The sequence below is a fragment of the Canis lupus genome, chromosome 10, assembly GCF_048164855.1.
Source record: "Canis lupus baileyi chromosome 10, mCanLup2.hap1, whole genome shotgun sequence".
Classification (NCBI taxonomy): Eukaryota; Metazoa; Chordata; class Mammalia; order Carnivora; family Canidae; genus Canis; species Canis lupus.
In genome coordinates, this window is record NC_132847.1 from 4,959,636 (window position 1) to 4,981,124 (window position 21,489).

General features: G+C 37.3%; 1 long non-coding RNA gene across 1 annotated transcript in view; it reads left to right on the plus strand.

Moving 5' to 3' along the window:
* The window catches only part of LOC140641160 (uncharacterized), a 198,838-nt gene that overhangs the window by 110,775 nt on the left and 66,574 nt on the right, over positions 1-21,489 (plus strand). The gene's annotated exons all lie outside the window — the stretch shown is intronic.

Genomic DNA, 21,489 nt, shown 5'->3' on the forward strand with positions numbered 1-21,489 from the left:
GCAGGGAGCCTGATGTGGGACTCGATCCCAGAACTCCAGGATCATGCTCTGGCCAAAAGGCAGGCACTCAACCACTAAGCCACCCAGGTGTCCCTATCTTGACATTTCTTAAACCGAAGCTCTTTCTGATATTATCAAACCATCCTTTGCTGGCACTAAATTTACCAGCTTTAGATCCTTCACCCTCCTTTTCTTTTCATAGTTACAAACAATTTTTTTTAAATTTTGGGTATAGTTGACACACAATATTACATAAGCTTTAGGCATGCAAAATAATGATTTGATATCTCTATAAATTATGCTGTGTTCACAAGTGTCACTACCATCTGTCACCATACAATGCCATTCCAATATCATTTACCATATTCCCTATGTTGTGTCCTTTTCCCCATGACTTATTTGTTCCATAACTGGAACTCTGTATCTCTCACTCCCCTTAACCCATTTTATCTATCTTGCACAACCCCCTCCCCTCTGGCAACCATCAATCTGTTCTCTCTACTTATAGGTCTGATTCTACTTTTTGTTTATTCACTTGTTTTAAGTGAAATGACATGAGATTTGTCTTTTTCTCTCTGACTTATTTCACATAGCATAATACCCTCTAGGTCCACCCATGTTGTGATAAATGGCAAGATCTCAAGATCTCACTCTTTTTTTTGTCTTATCCTTTTTATAGCTGTATAATATTTCTCATCTCTCTGTCTCTATCTCTGTCTCTCACACACACATCCCTTTTATCCTTTTATCTCTTGATGGACACTTAGGTTGCTTTCATATCGTGGCTCTTATAAATAATGCTGCAGTAAACATAGGGGTGTGTATTATCTTTTTGAGTTTCTGTTTTTGTTTTCTTTGGGTAAATACCTAGATGTGAAATTACTAGCTCATATGGTTGTTCTATTCTCCATACTACTTTCCACAGTGGCTGCACCAGTTTTCATTTCTACCAACAGTGCATGAAAATTCCTTTTTTTCCACATCCTCCTCAATACTTGTTATTTCTTGGTTTTTTTTTTTGTTTGTTTGTTTTGTTTTGTTTTGTTTATTTTTATTTATTTATTTTTATTTTAGCCCTTCTGACAGGTGTAAGGTGAAGTCTCATTCTGGTTTTGGTTTTCATTTCCCTCACAATTAGTGATGCTGAGCATCTTTTCATGTGTCTGTTGGCCATCTGTAGTAGTTCTTTGGAAAAATGTCTATTCAGATCATCTGCTCATTTTTAAATGAGATTGTTTTTTGGTGCTGAGCTGTATAAATTCTTTATATACTTTGGGCATTAATCCCTTTGGGGTAATATCATTTGCAAATATCTTCTCCCATTTAGTAGGTTGCTTTTTTGTTTTGTTAGTGGTTTCTTTTGCTGTGTAAAAGCTTTAGTTTATTTTTTAAAATTTTATTTATTTATTCATGAGAGATGCAGAGAGAGGGAGAGAGAGAGGCAGAGACATGGGCAGAGGAAGAAGCAGACTCCATGCAGGGAGTCCAGTGGGGGACTTGATCTCCGGTCTCCAAGATCACAACCTGGGCTGAAGGCGGTGCTAAACCGCTGAGCCACACAGGCTGCCCTAAAAGCTTTTATTTTTGGTGTAGTCCTAGTTTATTTCTGCCTTTGTTTTACTTGCCTCAGGAGACATATCTAGAAAAATGTTGATTCACTTTCCTTTTTCTTTAAGTCATCATATAATGACTTAGCTTTTTCTCAAATCATATTAGAATCTATAGGTAGGCCTTTTTTATAGCAATCCTGCACTCCTATAAAAGCTGAATTTTCTACAGAAGATAAAAAATTATTTTGCAAAAAGTGCAGGATTTTCACACCTGCTGGTGTATGAGCAGCTTCACAAATTTCCTTTCTTTTTTTTTAAATGGTTCTTACACTGGGCTCGTTTATCATGAAATGGTGGGCAACTGCTGCAGCAGATCTCAATCTACAGCAGATATCAAGCAATTTGACTTTTTCTTGTAATGTTGTGGTTTTCCTTTGCTTCTTGGGAGCACTTCCAAGCATCACAAGTGACACTTTGTATGGGTCCCATGGTGTTAGTCAAGGTTTATGGTATTGCTCTAAGCATGATGAAACATATGTGAGAGCAACGAGAGATCGCTTTTTACCATAACAAACAATTTCCTGGAGAGATGAACTGTTCAGGCAGAGATAATTAGTGTCACATGGCATTTTAAGTAGATACTTGCAACACTTGAGCTCACCACAATAGCAACAGGAGGTTGCTACAAAATTATTACAGTAGGACAGTGTGTACTACAGTTAATTTTATGCAGTTATGATTTAATATTGCATCTTTAAGCTTGTTTATATTTCCCTCGACTATGAATGGTGCCATGTATGATGTCATGTGCCTGCATAATTTTTGACAAATCTTCAGTACTTCTAATAGATTTGTGCATATTTTATGGTAGTAAATGATAAATTAGACTAGTATCTACATGCATTTTATGCATTTTGAGATACTTAACTTTTTCTTATATTTTGGTATTTCTAGGCTATAACATTTGTTTATGAGTTTTTTCAAATTGATGTACATCTCCAAAATATTTACTTATTGAAAAATACTTATAATTATTGAATATACTTATTAAATAAATATACTTATTGAAAAATATACTTATTGAAATATACTTATTGAACATACTTATTGAAAAAATCTTCATATACATGGGCCTATGCCATTCAAACCTGTGTTGTTCAAGGATCAGCTGTAATAGAACTTCTATTTGGCATAGGCACTGACTACTTTTGATTTGCTATTTCAGTTGTGTTTATTGCTGTTCCTTAAAATTACTTGTTTAGAGAACAAAAAGTGGGGGAGCTCAACTTTATGTGGTCTGTTAACTTCCCTTGTACTTAGAGAAACCCAGGGAAGCAAGTGCTACACTGTCTACTTCTCTGTGATCCTTGGTCACAGAGGACCCCTGTGGTCACAGCCTCACTGGGATCTTAATAGCTTCATCCTTTTGGTGACTTCTCTGGTGTCACTTTGTGGTCTGTGAAAGCTGCTCTGGATTTATTGAAAAGAAATTCAGATCTTCATATGGGGAATATAATTATAAATAAGTGAAGATCCTAACAGTTGAAGAAAAATAGATGTTTAATACTAATACCATATTTCTACAGGTTATCAATGCTTACCAACATTGTGGGCATCCTGACCTTTTAAGGAGCCTGTTGGTAGTTTACTGATGGTTTAAAATGCATATAGATTGATTTTCTTCTTTTTTTTTTCAAAAAAAAGATTGTGTGTATGTATTTATTTATTTATGAGAGAGTGAGCACAATTAGGGGGAAAAGCAGAGGGAGAGAGACAAGCAGACTCTGCTAATTGTGGAGCCTGTTGTGGGGCTTGATCCCATGATGCTGAGATCATGACCTGAGCCAAAATCAAGAGTCAAGTGCTTAACCAATTGAGCTACCCAGGCACATGTGTGATTTTTTTTCTTATATCACAAGGAGATAACCAGTATATTTCTAGTTTGTTATTGTACAGAGTCAGTTCTCTACTTATTTTCATTCCATTTAAAGATGACATTTATCTAGTTATACAATTTCATTGAGCCTGAATCCTGTTGGCTGATGTAATCTCCAAGGAGAATTCTGCTCAGATTTCCATGTGGCAACTGACTCTTCTGTACCCTGCTCAGAGATTCCCAATTCATCTTGAGATGCTCTTTTTTTTCCTAAAGACTTATTTATTTATTTGAGGGAGAGAGAGTGAGAGTGAGAGAGATCGACAGAGTGCATAGAAGCATATGGAGGCATAGAGGGAGAGAGAAAGTCCCATGCAAACTCCCTGCTTAGCACAGACCCTGACCCGGAGCTTGATCCCAGGACTCTGGGATCATGACCTGAACTGAAACCAAGAGCCAGATGCTTAACTGACTGAGCCACAGAGGTGACCCTTGAGGTGTTCTTTTACCAGTTTCTTTCTCTACCCAGTCCTGAGAGGCTCAGGGCTAAGCCCTCTTACTTCCCTCCCCTCTCTCCAGGCTAGTAACTCTATCCTAGCAAGGAATTATTATTACCATCTGTAGAGCAGGAATTTTTTACTCCACGGTTTATGGTAAGAGCCATATGTTGAGTCCTTTTAGCTTTGATTCTTGAAACTTATTGGGAAATTTTTAATTTAGAAAACTTCTTCTCTCTCTTAACTCTATGTCTCTTGTAATTGAAAGCTTGACATTTTTGCTTTTCTTCCTGAAAGAGCCTCTTTTGCAGTACTTTTCCTTGGCATTCCACCTATAATAATTCTAATTTTCCTTGAGTGTCTCTCACTGAACAGAAGGAAAGCCAAAAACAGGGAAATGCAAAGAAGTGAAGTACATTGTGTGATGTTTCTCTATGCTGGAATAGTGGTAAATGCATGGAATTCCAGGGGCTTCTGGTTAAAGGCAGGACAAAAACACATATATCTATCACAGATGCATATCCTTCCTGAATCATTTTCTGAAATCACACTTAAAAAAAAATGTAGTAAGGCATAAAATAGAGGTGGAGAGGCAAGTCAGCAACATCAGGAATATTTTAGAAATAAGGAAAAAGTTTAGTTGGTCTGAGATTGTTGAATCTTAAGCCAATCACAGAGAAATACAGGAAGCACCCTTTTTCACAGCATACCTCAAATATGCCCTAAATATGGTAGCCTCGGATACCTCAGAAAGTGAGGGTAAGATGGTGCTAAAACCAAAATGACTGACTGAAAGACTCTTAATGGAGCAGTTTCCCCTCTATTGAATACTGTGCTTACTCCAAGTCAACAGTAAATTAAAGACTCTTCTCTGTAGATAATAAACCAGGTGTTGACAAATGTGGTGCATATGAGGGAAGACAACCAAACTGAAACATGGATATTAAATGCAATGTTACATATGAATATTAAGATCCCTTCACCTGCAGACCTTTTCCCCCCTTGCATTCACAAAATGAAACTGGAAGATTATTTTCTGGGATTTCTAACAAGTCTAAGAACAATATTTAAATATTTTGATACCAAGGTTTCTCTAATAAAATAAGAGCCAGATTCCCTTGTATAAAGGCCATTGTAGGGACACCTGGGTGTCTCAGTGTTTGGGCATCTGCCTTTGGCTCAGGGTTGATACAGGGATCCTGGGACCAAGTCCTGCATCAGACTCCCCATGGGGAATCTGCTTCTCTCTCTGCCTCTCTCTCTGTGTCTCTCATGAATAAATAAATAAAATCTTTTTTTTTTTTTAAATAAAGACCATGGTTGGGCAGCCCACAGAATTTCCAGTCAGTTTCTTAGATATGAGCAGATAGTCAATAATGAACAGATACCTGAGGGAGTGTCTAACATAAAAGAGTTCAAAACAAAACCCACAAAAAGACTATAAAAATTACAGGAAGCTAGTAAGGAAAATGAAAGCTTTAGAGAAATTGATCATTACTTCTCAGATGTAAGAGAAAATACTGTGGCTCTGTGAAGGAAGAACAAAATACAGTTTTTGACGTAATATTCAGAGAAAAGCTCCTGCAAATTAACATAAACATATGGGAAATTGGAAAGAAAAGTCAGTTGAGAAATTCAGTAGTGAAAGTACCATATCTGAAAGAGAAACTAGAATGGAGGAAAACAATTAAAAATTAATTCAAGAAAAATCTCTAGAGTCAAACAATTGAGTTTCCTGGAATAGCAGATGAAAATAGACTCACATCAAGGTGTAGCATCCTGAAATAGAACCCTGGAGACACACAGAAGGTCCTAGAAGCACAAAGAGGGATGGAGGTGGTGATGGTAACACATGAAGGATCAGAAATCAGAACTTCAGAGCTCCTCACGGCAACTGGAAGCTGGAAAATAGGAGTAATCTCTTCAAAGTATTGAGGATAAACTATATCCAACCAAAAATTGTATACCCGTCAAAACTATCAGTAAAGTGTGGAAGACTGGAATATTTTCAGGCATGCAAAGCCTTAAAACATTTTAACTCCTAAGAACTCTTTCTTGGGAAGCCACAGGGGGGGAGTTGCTTCACTAAAATAAGAGAGTACATAAAGAAAGAGCAACTAATGAGATTTAGGGAATAAGGAATCCAATTTAAGGAAGAGATGAAGAGAGTGCACAGACTCAGGCTAGAGGTCAGCATAGAGGGCCACTATTTTGGAGTGGAACAGATCAGAAAGCTCTGAGAGCAATGTCTCCAATAGAAAAAAGTGACAACAAAGAATACCTGGAATATTTGGATACATTGAAAGACTTAGAGAATCAACAGGAGTGGAAACACAGTAATGTTAAGCATGTGGGAAGTGAAAACAGCCTTGAAGAAAACAAGAAGGTTGTGCAAGAAAAATATAATCAAAGTATACTAAGGCACTAATATTAAATTAAATTGTCATGATGATGTAAATGCTGAATAGAATGTATTACTCTACCAATGAGATTGGTAGGAGAGGGAATGGTGGATGTGGTGTGGAAGTGTTATAATTGTCTTTCTCTGATTGACTTATTTCACTTAGCATAATACCCTCCAGTTCCATCCATGCCATCAGAAAGGATGAACACCTACCATTTACAGAGACATAAACACAATTATTTACTGATGCAAAGGTAAATGCAAAGCGAGAGATAGCTCAAAGACTTCTAGGCAGCCAACTTTGGGGATTGAGGAAGGCAGACCTATAAAGATGAATGGTTTTCATAATCCCTTTAGAACGACTTATAAACCTTTGTGTTGGTGTATCGATTAAAACAAATTTAATGAAAAACAGAAGGAAACAGCATGTTCCAGTCCCACTTCTGTTGTTTCCTTCCTGTGTGACTTCAGCTCTCCAGCTTCACAAGACAAATCATAACTAAATGAGATAATTTATGTAAATCGCGTAATGATAGGAAGCATTAACCTTAAGTAAGTTGTAGTAAATGGGAGGCATTCAATTTAGCTTTATATGTTTTCTGAGCCTCTGAGGAAGAAACTTAGAGTTAGCAGGGTTCAAGAACTTGTTCAAAGTTAAACTGCTAAGAAGCATAAAAGCCACATTTGATTCAGAGTCTGAGCCCGGGCTCACATTTCACAACCATATCGGCTGCTCTTTCCTGCTCTTCCTTGTCAGTAGAAACTGCTTTTTCATTCTCATGCTGTATCTAGTATAGCACCAAACTCATGATAGGCCATTATTAATATTAGGACCAATATTCTAATATTGGCTGTCAGTTCAATAGTTTTTCCCTGCAATTGAATCATTGGCTCTTTATATGCACAGACCATGATGTTCACCTATTTCCATTAATGTAATAGGGAAAAGAATATAGTCAATGTGTAGTGAGAAACACTATTTTAAAAAAATAACTAATAGTTGACTCACCCCACACTTGTAAGTATATGCCCAAAATATTTCTTAAAACACTATGGCAGTTTTTTTTTTCAGTAAGAGATCCATTATGTTTGCCTCTTTTTTCCCCTGTTCCCTTCTAAGTACATAGAAATCCTTCATGCACACATCAGAGAACAGATGAGTAGACACTGGACACATCATTTTAACTTATGTTGACTTGAAGTAAACCAGACACATAGATCTTATCCTGTGTGAGGAGGCTGCCAAAAAATACCTGAGTTAGATTAAATTATGAAAATTTAGCATAGCACCATGGAGCTTTGATATGATAGTTTATCTTATAGACAGAAACAACATGACCTAGGACAGAGTGGTCATAATTCTTACCTAAGTCTCAAAGAAATGCAACAGGCTAAGCACTGACCACTTCATTGGCTCCAGAAATCTCTAGAAGGAATCAGAAAAGAGCCATAAGAATTATAAGGAGCCAGCAAAAGGATTTATGAGGAAAGATGAAATGAATTAAATAGGGGCACCTGGGTTGCTCAGTGGTTGAGCGCCTGCCTTTGGCTCAGGTCGTGATCACAGGGTCCTGGAATGGAGTTCTACATTAGAGTCCCCGCAGAGAGCCTGCCTCTCCCTTTGCCCATGTCTCTGCCTTTCTCTGTGTCTCTCATGAATAAATAAATAAAACATCTTAAAAAGAAATGAATTAAACAAGAATTGCTTGAATAAATAGGCATAGGATAGGAAAAAATAATTTTACTTCTACCCTAGCCCCGTAAAGATGGGAGACTCAAAGGCAGCCAGGCAATTGAGGCTTAAATGCCATCCTGAGCTAGGGAAAAGTATAGGGTTTAGGGCTTCATATTGGGGAGGCTGTTCATAGGAAGCTAAGAGGAAAAGATGGAGTTCTTAGGTAATCAGATGTTTGCCCTGACATGTAGATTAAGTCTTTTAAATGAAAAAAAAAAAAAAATCTCTGGTAATGGTAATTGCTCTCTTAATGGAACAGCACCACCTCCACCCCCACTCCCTTCCCAAGGTAAAAACCTTTTCCTGAGTGTGCAGGGTCTTGATTGCCTTCAGCTCAAAGAATACTTATGCCAAAGAGGCCTGTTTTGGGAGGCTTGCATTCTACTGCATAATGTTAAAGACATATAATGGTATTGCATATTGGGGAAAATGGAAACATTGGAAGAAAAAATTGGAGGAAATGGGATGAATAATTACAACGCTGAAAAATACACTGAAGTTTGTTGTTTTTAAGTCACTTGCTATGAAGAACATGTGGAAATATTTAAAAATATTTCAAATGGAACTAAGTAAATTTAACCTTCCAAAGAACAGAATTTTTGGAAAATACATTAACTTAATACATTTATCTTAGATGTTGGCCAGGTGGCCAAAATTTGCATTAATCTTATTTAGATTAATATCTTTTATCATGTTAATATCTAAATTTATAGCTAAAAACATTAATATTTTTCAAACATGTGGAGAAAATTTCAGACCAACTGTTGAAATTTTGCATTGTTTTGGTCAGAAAACAGATTGACAGTGAATCCAATGAATGTTCTGTTGGTACATTTGTTCAAAGAAATGTGTTGATATACTCTCTATCTCCAGAGAATATTTTGTAAGTATATTTGCTGTCTTGAGTGAGTTAATATTTTATCTATGACAAAGTATGACAAAGAATCTTAGTTCTAGGAGAATAGGGTATGTATCTACTTTATGCACCATACTATTTCCACCATCCAGCACAGTACTTGGGACCTACAGGTGTTCGTTAAGCATTTTTTGAGTAGATGAATGACTTATACAATTCTGTACTTTTTTTATCAAGAGTCAGAAAATAAGATTTCCTTGAAGTTGTATGTGCTACTCTTCCAATTGAATTGAGATCATAGGTTTAGTAACTAAATGGCAAATTCAAATCTCTTTCTCCTCTGAAAGAGATGTGGAATGTATAGTTTTAGATGAATAGACAACGATATTACTATTAACTTGACCTACTCCTCCAAGATAACCTCCATTTGGAGTGATCTCCATACTCTCAAACCTGAATGAGAAACTTTAATGAATATAGATAGCCAAGTTCCACTCAGTCTGCTGAAGCAGATTTTCTGGGATAGGACTTTGACATCTGTAAGGGAGAAAAAAAAAAGAGGAGGAGGAGGAGGAGGAGGAGGAGAGTTATATACATGAGGACAAAGCAAAGGAGAATGAGAAACACTGGTCAGAGGGTCCCGATTTTCAGTTTTATTTCTAGATTTTTCCTTTATGAACTTTCACTTGTCGGAAGGGTTTTTAGTTGACTTGTGGTTACACTTTCTGACAGACTAGTGGTATAGAGAGTTCCAAAAGCCAAGGAAATATGTGCCATAGGTTCTGCACTAGAAGTTCTGCTTGTCCCAGTACCTATTTTATATGTTTAACTTGAGTAACTGAGCTGCTGTAATAGTACCTGAAATGCACGACATCCTGTAGTAGAGGACAGCATGTTTAGTGATTAATCCTTGTACGTGGCAACCTGTCTATTCTTCACTTGGAATTTCCTCTCTAACCTGGCTAGAGTACATTTTAAAGTGCTTTTCAAGAGGACATATGGATGGTGTTTCTTCTGTATACTTTGCTTATATGAGAACTTTGTCTTGTTTTCAAATATTAGTAAGTTATTTGATAGAGATAGAATTTTGAGAAAAACCATTTTTACCAAGACTTTGTAAATTTTCCATTGTCTTTTGGCATTAGGCACTGCTCAAAAGCCTGAAACTTGGCCTGGCTTCCTGTCCAACCCACTCCTTCCCCCTTTTTTTTAAATTTGAAAAACAAAGGTATATACACACAGGCACAGAGACTCCCGACAAGAAAATAAAACATATCCATAATTTGCTTGTCATTCTTTTTGGGACCACCATTTTCTTCCAAATTACCAGAGAAGTTAAATAGTAATATTCACATATAACATATTATACAATAATATATGATGCGTATTTTAGAAGTTAAATAAATATAGTATTTACTTTTCAGGACCTTTTCTGTATGCTTTCAGGACCATATTTACACATTCATATATACATTTGGGCATTTATTTTTCAAAAATCAGAAGTTCTACATATTGATCAACAAGTTGCTTTTTTAAATCTAACAAATTATCAGAAACTTTGTTTTAGGTTCATTCAAGAGTTTATGTAGAATATCCACAATTGAATGAAAAGTCAAAATATTCCTGCTTTCTAACACTATATCTGGACTAGACCATATTTTTTTTTCATATGCTTCAACCAAAGCAACATATTTTAATGGATCAAATGCAGAAGCACATAGACAATTACAGTTGTTTCCTGTTAAGCCAGACACAGATTGGCAAAATGTGTGAAATGGTGCCACTTACTGTCTTTTTTTGTTTTACAATATTATTTTTCATATAACTATTATCTCTCTTCTGATATACTATGGTTTCTTATTGTTATTTTAAAACTAATTAATACATACATATTTAATAGATTGCTCAGTTTTAGTTTCCTGTGTGGTAAATAATACTGGATATAGCCCATGGAGATGGAGGCTTTCCTGGGCTCCTCACTAGTTTTTAACATTTTACAGAGATCCTCAGAGTAAAATTTGGGGATTTGTTGGCATACAGTATGAGGTTTATTTTCAAGTAGCTTGATAGCCCCTCAATGAACCTTTTGTTTGGAGCTAGATCTGGAAAGTCTGTGTCTAGTCACTAGATTTAGTGCTCCCTGCTGGCCTGATACCCTGATCTCACAGAGTTAGGGGCTTTGTGGAATTGCTGTCCATACTTTGTACCCACATATTCTTTCTGAGCTGTTTACCCCCTCAAAGGTACTTGGTATGAAAGTAATGTCTAGCTGTGGAATAATGAGTCCCTGAAAGGCTCTGTGTGTAATTTGATTCACATATTTGTCACCATCCATATAAATGAACTTTGCATTTTACCACCTAAATTTTAGATAGAAATTCCTACTTTGATCACAGTGTAAATTTCTAGTTTGATAGCAAGGAAATTGACTTAAGCAAGCAAAACATTACACAAATAATTCATGCTTGTCGGATGACATTTGCTTATGAACACTTTGGAATTTTTGCTTTTTTAAAATGTGTACTTATCAATGGCTGTAAAGAAAAAAAAAACAAAAATGTTTTTTCTTGATACCTTGATACCAGATAGTCTGTTGCAAAAAAGCTACCATCATCCTCATTATTTTTTAAAAACCAAATATCAGTGACAAATTTTGAGGACCAAAAACATTTCTAAGTTCCACTTGAGAAAGAAGTGATCTTTTTTCATTTTTTGGCTGTTTTTTATAATAATAGAAATCACAGAGCTTAAAGGACTGTAGAGTTAAACTTGTCACCCCTTTTTTTTTTAAATTTTGGGAACTGAGTTTAAAATTATGTGGTGACAGGTCAGGGACAAAACTCAGATACCACCGATTCCCTTTCATTAACCCAATATTTCTTTATTACACTGTTCTTTGGCTCCAGAGGCACCCCCCCCCCACTATTGGGGCAGAAGGTGGGTTGAAAAGAGAAATGTCAGGAAAATCAGTTTTAGATTTGGTGTTGCTGATCTGCCCTTGCTGTCCATGACAGCTTCAGCTGCAATGAAAAAAAACATAAAAGAGAGACATGTCCTGAAAATAAATTGATCAGTTCAAAGAACAGCCCAATCAAACTAAGCATATGAAGAACTATGAATGCCCTCTCCTCAAAATAAAAAGTTTCATGGAATCTTGTTTGTTTTTTTTTGCTTCTCAACTGGTGGCCAAGCTGTCCTAGGGTTGCCATTTTAGCTGCTGCTGCTGACCCAGAACTGAAAATTTGAAGGTGGAAAGATGTGTTTCTCATGCCTTGTTCAGGTGTTTGGCTTTGGGATTGGTGGGACTGTGGAAAAAAATAAAACCTCTGCATGGTACTAAAGGGAATAGGCTCCTTATCACATTTCTCAATTAAAAAGGGGAGTGAGAATACCAATGTTTGTGTTCATGCAATGTTAACACTGTACCTTTGTAGATAAAGGTAAGGAAATGAAACTGTTCCTGTTCTTAGAGCAATAAGATAGTGACAGATAAATTATATTGTGTTCTTACTAAAGTGGAGCTGGTCCCTGTTTTTCATTTTACGCATTTCTTTTTAAATATAAAAAAGATATTAAACCAGAAAGTCAAAGCTCAGACACTGTAGATGAGAATAAATACTTTGCAATAGGAATAAAAATGGCTCAGTTATAGTTCTAATTACCATTTCTGTTTCTGCTACATTAATTTAGGTTCAAATTGCTCTAGGAGAAATGTCATGTATTTTTTTAAAAAGTGATGTTTTAGGTTTCAAAAAATGTCAAGAAGATCATGAAAAATATTTGGATATTAAATTTTACTTCAGCACAATGAACACTTAAAAGTTATTTTATCTGTGTTTCATACATCTTGAAAATATTTCTTTGGCAATTTTCCCATTTTGCTAAGAATTTCCCAGCAGCTCAAAAAGCGATCCTCTGATCCAATATTATGTTAGATGAGTCAGATGTTTTATTGCTCCATTGAGCATTGACAGAATAGGCATATTGGAGGGATACTTTATTTGACCTTGACCCTGACCACTGTGTTTCATTGTACTCGTCAATGTGACATATCTGTAGTGGAGCCTACTCTGTGAAGGCATTTGTGTTTGGAGCTGGCACTATCATGGTGAACAAGAATAAACTGGTTCCTTCCTTCATAGAGAACATAGCCTCGTGGGGAAAGAAAGACATGGCCTAGCTGAGGGGCTGGAGGAGATATCCCTAAGGGAGAAACACTCGATCAGAGGACTGAAGGATGAATAGGAATTACCTACAAAAAGAAGGAGAAAACGTTCCTGAAAAGAAGTCAGCATGTATAAAAGACATGCCAAGGGGAGGGAGCAGAGCCAATAGGAGGACCTGGAAGAAGATCAATGTGGCTGAAGTATTGAGAGAGCTCAAGGGGATATGTCTCCCAACAGGGAGATGGTGTTGCCCTGGCACACTGGTGGTCATAGAGATGAAAAGCAAGGAACAGACTAGATGCGATTTGTATTGACAAGATGAGATTTGAGGAGGAGGAGGAGGAGTCAAGAATAAAACACAGGTTGGGCAACTGGACAGATAGATGGTGGTGTCATTCCCTGAAATTGGAAACCTTGGGAGTCAGATGCCCTTGGGACAGCCGGTGAGCAATTAGACGTATGAGTCAGAAGCTCAGGATATACTCTATCAGGTGTAGAGATAAAGATTTGACAGTCAGTAGTGTTTAGATGATGTGGCAGATGCCTTGGCAGATGCACTTGCCTCTTCAGATGTGCTTCTCTGCTTTACAGAAGGCTGAGCTCTATGGATCAATCAGATGATAGCTCTGTCCTCTGACTTCAGAATAGGTTCTGCCCATAGGGACCTCTGTCAAGAACTATGAAGGGCTTGAGATTTTGCCTTACTTATTAGTGAACGAGTTAGCTCACCACGGAAGCTAAGGAGACTCTGGGCTCCTGGTCAGTAATAAACTATATCACTTACAGCAATAGTGGTAGCTAGAGGATCAGCATTTGATTATGTCTGTCCCCCAAACTGTAATGTATCCACAAGACAATGTGAAGAAGGCCAGTGGCACCAGTACAGGAAATCTGTGAGCTTAAAAACCTGAATCTTTTATAATGGGCAGTAAGTATGCCTGCCTTTGACTCTGGAGGGAGACAATAATCTTTATCTTCCAAGACTGTGTGCTCTCCCAGCATCTTTGGAAAGGGAGTCTCTAACAAAGGCAGTCAGTGCCTCTGCTCTCAAGATGTGAGAAATAGGAACAACCCATGGAGAATTTCTCCAATGATCCCCAGAAGGAGATCATTGGGAGCCAATGGGAGAGTGAAATCACATTTATTTATTTACCCACTACTCTCCCTTGGAGATTGCTTAGGTCTGGTTATGTCCCTCAATTGAAGGTCACTTCTCTCAGGCTGATCTTCTCTACACAGCCTTCTCCAACATTCCAGTCATCATGCTCTTAATCCCTGGAGGTCTGGGGTTGGTGATTGTTCTTCCTTTGCCCTGACCCAGCTTACTGCGCTATCATGTAAAGGTCCCTCATTTCCTGTCCACTTCTTTGTGAATAGCTTCTTTGCAGGTGACCTCTTCATGATTTGCCCCACTTTGAGTGTGCCATCTGTTTGCTATTAGGATCCTGGATGACACCCAGATCACCAGGTTATGGGATAGGAGAGGGTGAAGCATCAGAAGAAAGGGCAAGGGAAGACCCTGAGGAATACCACTGTGATGGCATGTGTAGGGAAATAGGAATCCACAACAGAGATGTTAGTCACTACAAAAACTTCGCTTTCAGATTTTGTAAAAAGCCTTCTGTATTAGGAGGTTTGACACTGAAGCCATTTTAGGGTTCTGGCGAGATGGGAAGGTGTGCTGTAGGGGGGGTGGGACCACAGGACAGTCAGGATGTAAGACTGAGACCTCTGGACTGATTTTGTTGCCCACACTGCAGGCTTAGAAATCTGATTCCACAAGCATACTGCAAATACCTCTTTCTAGAAATGCTGGAAACGCCAGTTTACTTATTTTCAGGGAGAAATATAGGACTGCCATCCAGGTGGTATATGTAAATCAGCATTGTCTATTGTAGGCTTTTTTCTGGGTCACTGAAAGTTGCTTTTTTGGGTTGCTTGCTACACAAGATATTTCCAAAACCAGGCTCCTGTGAGCAGATCATCCCTCTGTACATCTTTCTTTCTGTATGTCATAGAATTTTTTCAGGTGCATTATGATGACTGATCACATTATAGGTATATTCTTACTTTGCCTGTATCTGGAAATAGGATGTTTTGCCCTTGGGAATATTTTGCATGTTGCTTTTTTGCATTTTGCATGTCTGTTTTGTGTGGATTTTACTACTGACTGCTTTCATGGTCTTTTCCCCTTCAACCAAAGCGTTAGGAAGGTTGTTTCTTCCTGCTCTCCCTTGTGGTCTTGGCAACATTGGGAGGCAGGGTGTGTGCCCTCTCATATGTACAGTTTAGCCTGGCTAAGGGATTCCCATGTGAAGATCATTGGTGAAAATGCATATGAAATGCTTTACAGATATTTACGTGGTCAATGAATTGTAATTATTGACGTGGTCAGAAGACACGGTATTGCTCTACTGCTGGGATATTAACTGGGAGCTAGCAGGTTTACTGTACCTCATTTTTCATATGCTTTACTTCATTTGTGGGTGCAGAATATTGGGAGCAGTAGGTGTTTCATTATTCGAGGTGGGGAGGGTCTGTTGTCTTTTGGAACTTATGGAATGAACTTGATTCTCAGAATAAATGAATTGCCAATTTCCAATGAATTGTACTATATCTTACATGAGGGATTACAGAAATATTCAGAAAGATACCTGGACATTACCTTCTTGAGAGATGTCGCATAGTAAATCCAACTTAAAAGTATGAATTAGATGTGGATGGAACTGGAGGGTATTATGCTGAGTGAAATAAGTCAATCAGAGAAGGACAAACATATGGTCTCATTCATTTGGGGAATATAAAAATAGTGAAAGGGAATAAAGGGGAAAGGAGAGAAAATGAGTGGGAAATATCAGAGAGGGAGACAGAACATGAGAGACTCCTAACTCTGGGAAACGAACAAGGGGTGGTGGAAAGGGAGGTGGGTGGGGGGTTTGAGTGACTGAGTGACAGGCACTGACGGAGGCACTTGATGGGATGAGCACTGGGTGTTATGCTATATGTTGGCAAATTGAACTCCAATAAAAAATTTTTAAAAAGTATGAAATATTTAGAACAAATTAGTGGCCCCAAAATCAGATTCATTCAGGAAATGTTTTTAATGCATGTCATTGGGACTGGGTTGAGTCAAAAATTAGCATAAGGAGTACTTGTACCATGCAGTATTAAGAACTAATGCATCCTTTAACTGGATTAAGATGATCTGTTGTTACCTTAGTCATAAACCATTTAGATTTATATTTCCATTGTAACATCAAAATTATGTGCTATAGTTTTTCTAATTAAACAATTATTGGTAAGTTAAACTGACTATATCCTTTCTATGTGGATGCTGATATGGATAATCAGGACTATTGGATTCTAAACTTATTTTGGACAATCTTAAGGTGACATGAAACTGGAATGTATTTAAGAAGCAGTAGCCTTGGAAATTTACCAAATTCATGTTATCTGACAATCATGATATTGCCTCTAAGAAAAGTCAAGCATAACAAATCCTAAGAAGGAGCTAGCATATGTGCATGAAAACTGTAATTCTGTGACTAGGAATGAGTTTTTAAGACAGGTGCACTTTTGAGATATACATATTTAAACTTAGACGTGCAAGGGTCCTATTAGTTGAGAATAATTCAGCCTTCTCTTTTATTAGGGATAAGCTTTATAGCCCATTTTAAAAGTATAATTGCAGAAGGCATTGGATGAAGCTGTTACATACCAAGAATTATTTAGGCCTTTTCTAATACTGATAATGCACTTATTTCATGTTTATTATATGCCAGGCACTGTTTTAAGGGCTTTGCATATAATGAGAAACTTGGTATTCCTAATGATTCCATGAGGAAGGTACTATTATCCCATTTTACAGGTGCAAAAATTGAGGCACAGAGAGTTTGCCATGCTTAAAACTACAAAGCAAGTAAGTGGTAAGGGTTGGGTACAAACCCAGGTAGTCTGGCTTCAGGCTTTGTGCTGTTAATCCCAGTTCTATGCATACTCTGATTTTTGCCAATGTTTTTTTTTTCCTTATTAACTTTGCCAGTTGATAGGAATAAGCAATCTGTGTATTGTCTCATTAGTTGTTAATCCTCAATTTTCAAAGAAGTTTCTTCTTACCTATTTTAATTCTATGATTCACATACTCTTGCCAGGATTTCTTAATTCTCTTTCCGCTCTGGTCTTTCACATCTGGCAAACCCTTGCTCCTGATGGGCTCTGCTCTTTGCTTTCTTGGTATTTATTCCATAGCAACTTACAACTGCCAGGGAAAGTCACACAGTAGAGCAGATGGTGCTACTATATTTAGATATCACTAACGGGTCTTAGATGGAGCCTGGCAGTATGTAACTCACTACTACTCTTCCACATATAACGACTTTTCCAGACTTTCTGTAGCCAATCAGATTTTCCCAAAGATGGTCACCACAATATCTCACTGGCTGGTATAATAATGGGAGTTTGCTATTTCTTCCATCAGAGTGGGGGTGGGGGTGGTCTGTGTTCATTTTCTTTGAATTTGGGCAGGTGTGTTGTTGAAGCAGTAGCTTTCTTTCTTTCTTTTTTTTTTTTTAAGATTTTATTCATTTATTCATCAGAGAGAGAGAGAGAGAGAGAGAGAGAGAGAGGCAGAGACACAGGCAGAGGGAGAAGCAGGCTCCATGCAAGGAGCCCAACATGGGACTCAATCCTGGGACTTCAGAATCACACCCTGGGCAGAAGGCAGGTGCCAACCTGCTGAGCCACCCAGGGATCCCCAAAGCAGTAGCTTTCAAGTAGGTCATAAAATGTGGTGCAATTCCTACCTGGTTCTCTTGGGAGACTTTGTTCTGGCCTAGAACCAAATATTGTGTTGTGAGGAAGCCCAGGTAGTCTTCTGGAAAGCCTCCAGGCCACAATATGTAGATGGTCTAGCCAATAACCTCAGCTGAAACCTGACCCAAAGCCAGAATCCATCTCCAGACATGTGAGATGGTGAACCTTCAGATGACTTCATGCCCTAGTCATTGAGTTTCTTCTCTCTCTCAAGAGAACTGCTGACATCCTAAGCATTTTCGAGTGGAAATAAGCTATCTCTGCCATGCCCTCCTCATATGCTTGACACACACTATTCTTGAGCATAATAAATTGATTGCTATCTTATGCCACTATGTTTGATTTGTTCTACAGTAACAGCAACTGCAATGCTTTCCCGTTTTTTTTTTTTTTTTTTTTTTAACTCCCATCTCTCCCGCTCACTCTGGGCAGGTAATCTTGCTAGCTTCAGGTCAAGTAGAAGTGATGAGATGAGAAAACTGTCTTGCTTCCAGCAAATCTGTCTATATGTACATGGATTCTCTTTTCCTCTCCTCTTATTTTACTTTAGGCCAAGAACTTCTGCTTGGTTTTGTAACCCATTCCAGTTTGCTGATGAACTAATAATCATTATGATGCCTTCTATTATAGTTTGAACCTCTTCTCTTTGAATCAGATGTTTCTCATAAAACAATATTGAGCTGTAATTGGAGTACAAACTGTGAAAATGTGCATATTGACTTGTTTTAAGTTATGTATTCACCCAAGAAACCACCACCACACTCAAGATAATGAATATGTATCCTGAAAAATTTCCTCCTGCTCATTGCAGTCCATCCCATACTTGACCCCAATGCCTATGCAACAACCCACTGTCTTTCTGTTGCCTTAGATTAATTTGCATGCTGTAGAATTGTGTATAAATGGAATCATTTAGTGTGTACTCTCTTGCTTGGGTTCTCTCAACTTGGCGTCGTGATTTTTGAGGTTGATTCATGCTATTGCAAATAGTAGTTGTTCATAATTTTTATTGCTGAATATTATGCCATTGTATAGCTATTCCTTGATGTATAGTCATTTTGCTGATGGCCTCTTGTTTACAGTTTTTAGATATACACATAATCTAGGTAGTGTTGTAAATGCCAAATATGCATATGTGTGTACAGATGCATGTGTGTGCACACACACACACACACCAGTTTCCACATATACATGAGGCTGATTATAAGTTCTATATGTGTGGCTTTGATGGCCAATTTCTTTTTCTCTGCCCATGCCACTTTGCTATAGTAGAGTCTTATAATGGAGAAAGCCTCTTGTCCTTAATCATATATTTCAAAATGGGCTGGACTATTTTTGTCTAAAAGAGGCTCCTTGAGCCTCTTAAAATGAAAACCTCAAATTAATTGAGCATTTCTTTTAATTACAAAGGCAGCTCCATCCTTGACAAATCATAAGCCTCTGTTTCTCAGGCTAATACTCTTCATGAGGAATAGGAATTAGTCATTTCAGCTTGCCACTGTTAGATTCCCTTTTACTAAACTTCATTGAGAAAGTGTTTGTATTCAGACTTCTTAGAGGAAAAGCTTTTGGGTTTTCACCAATGAGAGTGATCTTAGCTGTGGATTTGTCATATGTAGACTTTATTATGTTAAGGTATGTTGCCTGTATACTTATATTCACTTTGTTGAGATTTTTTTTCTCATAAGTGGATGTAGAATTTTGTGAAATTCTTGCTCTGCACCTACTGAGATAATCATGGGGATTTTTTCTTCTTCATTTTATTAGTGCGGTATATCACATTGATTGATTTGTGCATATAGACCCATTCTTGTATCCCTGGAATAAATCCCACTTGATTATAGTGTATAGTCCTTTTAATACATTGTTGAATTTGGTTTGCTGATATTTTTTTGGACAATTTTCAATCTACCTTCATCAGAGATATTGTCCTGTAATGTGCGTGTGTGTGTGTGTGTGTGTGATCTTTGATTTTGATATCAACATAATGCTGACCTCATAGAATCAATTTGGAAGTATTACTTCCTCTTCAACTTTTTTGGAATAATTTGAGAAGAATGGGTATTAACTCTTTAAATGTTAGGTGGAATTCACCTGTGAAGCCATGTGGTCCTGGACTTTTGTTTATTGGGTTTTTTTTAAACGAGATTCAATTTAATTCTCTGTTTCTTCATGATTCAGTTTTGGAAGGTTGTGTTTCCAGGGATTGATCAATTTCATCTAGATTTTCCAATTTCCTAGAGTATAATTGTCATAGTCTCCTACAATTCTTTGTAGTCTGTACATGTCAGTTGTAACTTCTATTTCATTTTTGATTTTGTTTATTTGGGCCCTTTTTTTCCTTGATGAATCTGGCTAGAGGTTTATTGATTTCATTTGTGTTTTCAATGAACCCATTTTTTGTTTTATTGATTTTTTCCTATTTTTTTAGTCTCTATTTCATTTATTTCTGTTAGGATTTTTAAAAAGATTTTATTTATTTATTTATTTATTTATTTATTTATTTATTTATTTATGAGAGAGGGAGAGTGAGAGTGAGAGAGAGAGAGATCAAGTGAGAGAGAGAGAGCATGTGAGTAGGAGGACAGACAGAGGGAGAAGGAGAGAGAGAATCTCCAACAGACTCCAGGCTAAGCATGGAGCCCAACACAGGGCTCGATCCCAGGACCCTGAGATCATGACCTGAGCTGAAACCAAGAGTTGGACACTTAACTGACTATGCCACCTAGAGGCCCCTCTGCTATCATTTTTATTTCCTTTTTCTACTAACTTTGGGCTTTGTTCTTCTTTTCTTAGTTCCTTTATATATAAACTTAGATATTTTCTTTGGGATTTTTCTTGTTTCTGGGGGTAAGCCTATGTTGCTATAAACTTCCCTCTTTTTTTAGAATCACTTTTGCTATGTCTCATAGACTTCGGAAAATTGTGTTTCAATCTTCATATGTCTCGAGGCATATGAAAAATGCCTTCTTTGATTCGTTGACCCACTGGGTTGTTTAGTGGCATGTTGATTTACCTCCACAAATTTGTGTTTATTCTACTTTTCTCCTTGTAACTTATTTCTGGGTTCATACTATTATGGTTGGAAAAGATGCTTGACAGATTTCTGTTTTCTAAGTTTACTGAGACTTGTTTTGTGGCCTAACATGTGTTTTCTTCTGGAGAATGTTCCATGTGCCCTTGCAAAGAATGTATATTCTGCAGGTTTTAGATAACATGTTCTGTCTATAACTGTGAAGTCCATCTGGTCTGATGTGTCATTTAAGGCCAATCTTTCCTTATTGATTTTCTGCCTAATTGATCCTCCATAGATGTAAATCAGGTATTCAAGTCCCCTACTATTATTGTATTACTGTCCATTTCTCCCTTTATGTCTGTTAATATTTGCTTTATGTATTTAGGTGCTCCTTTGCTGGATGCATGAATATTTATGAATGTTTTGCCCTCTTCTTGGATTGACCACCTTATCATTAGGTAATGCCCTTCTTTGTCTTTTGTTACAATCTCTGTTTTAAAGTCAATTTTGTCTGGTAAGAGTATTGCTACTCCAGCTTCCTTTTTGTTTCCATTTGCATGGAATATTTTTCTCCATC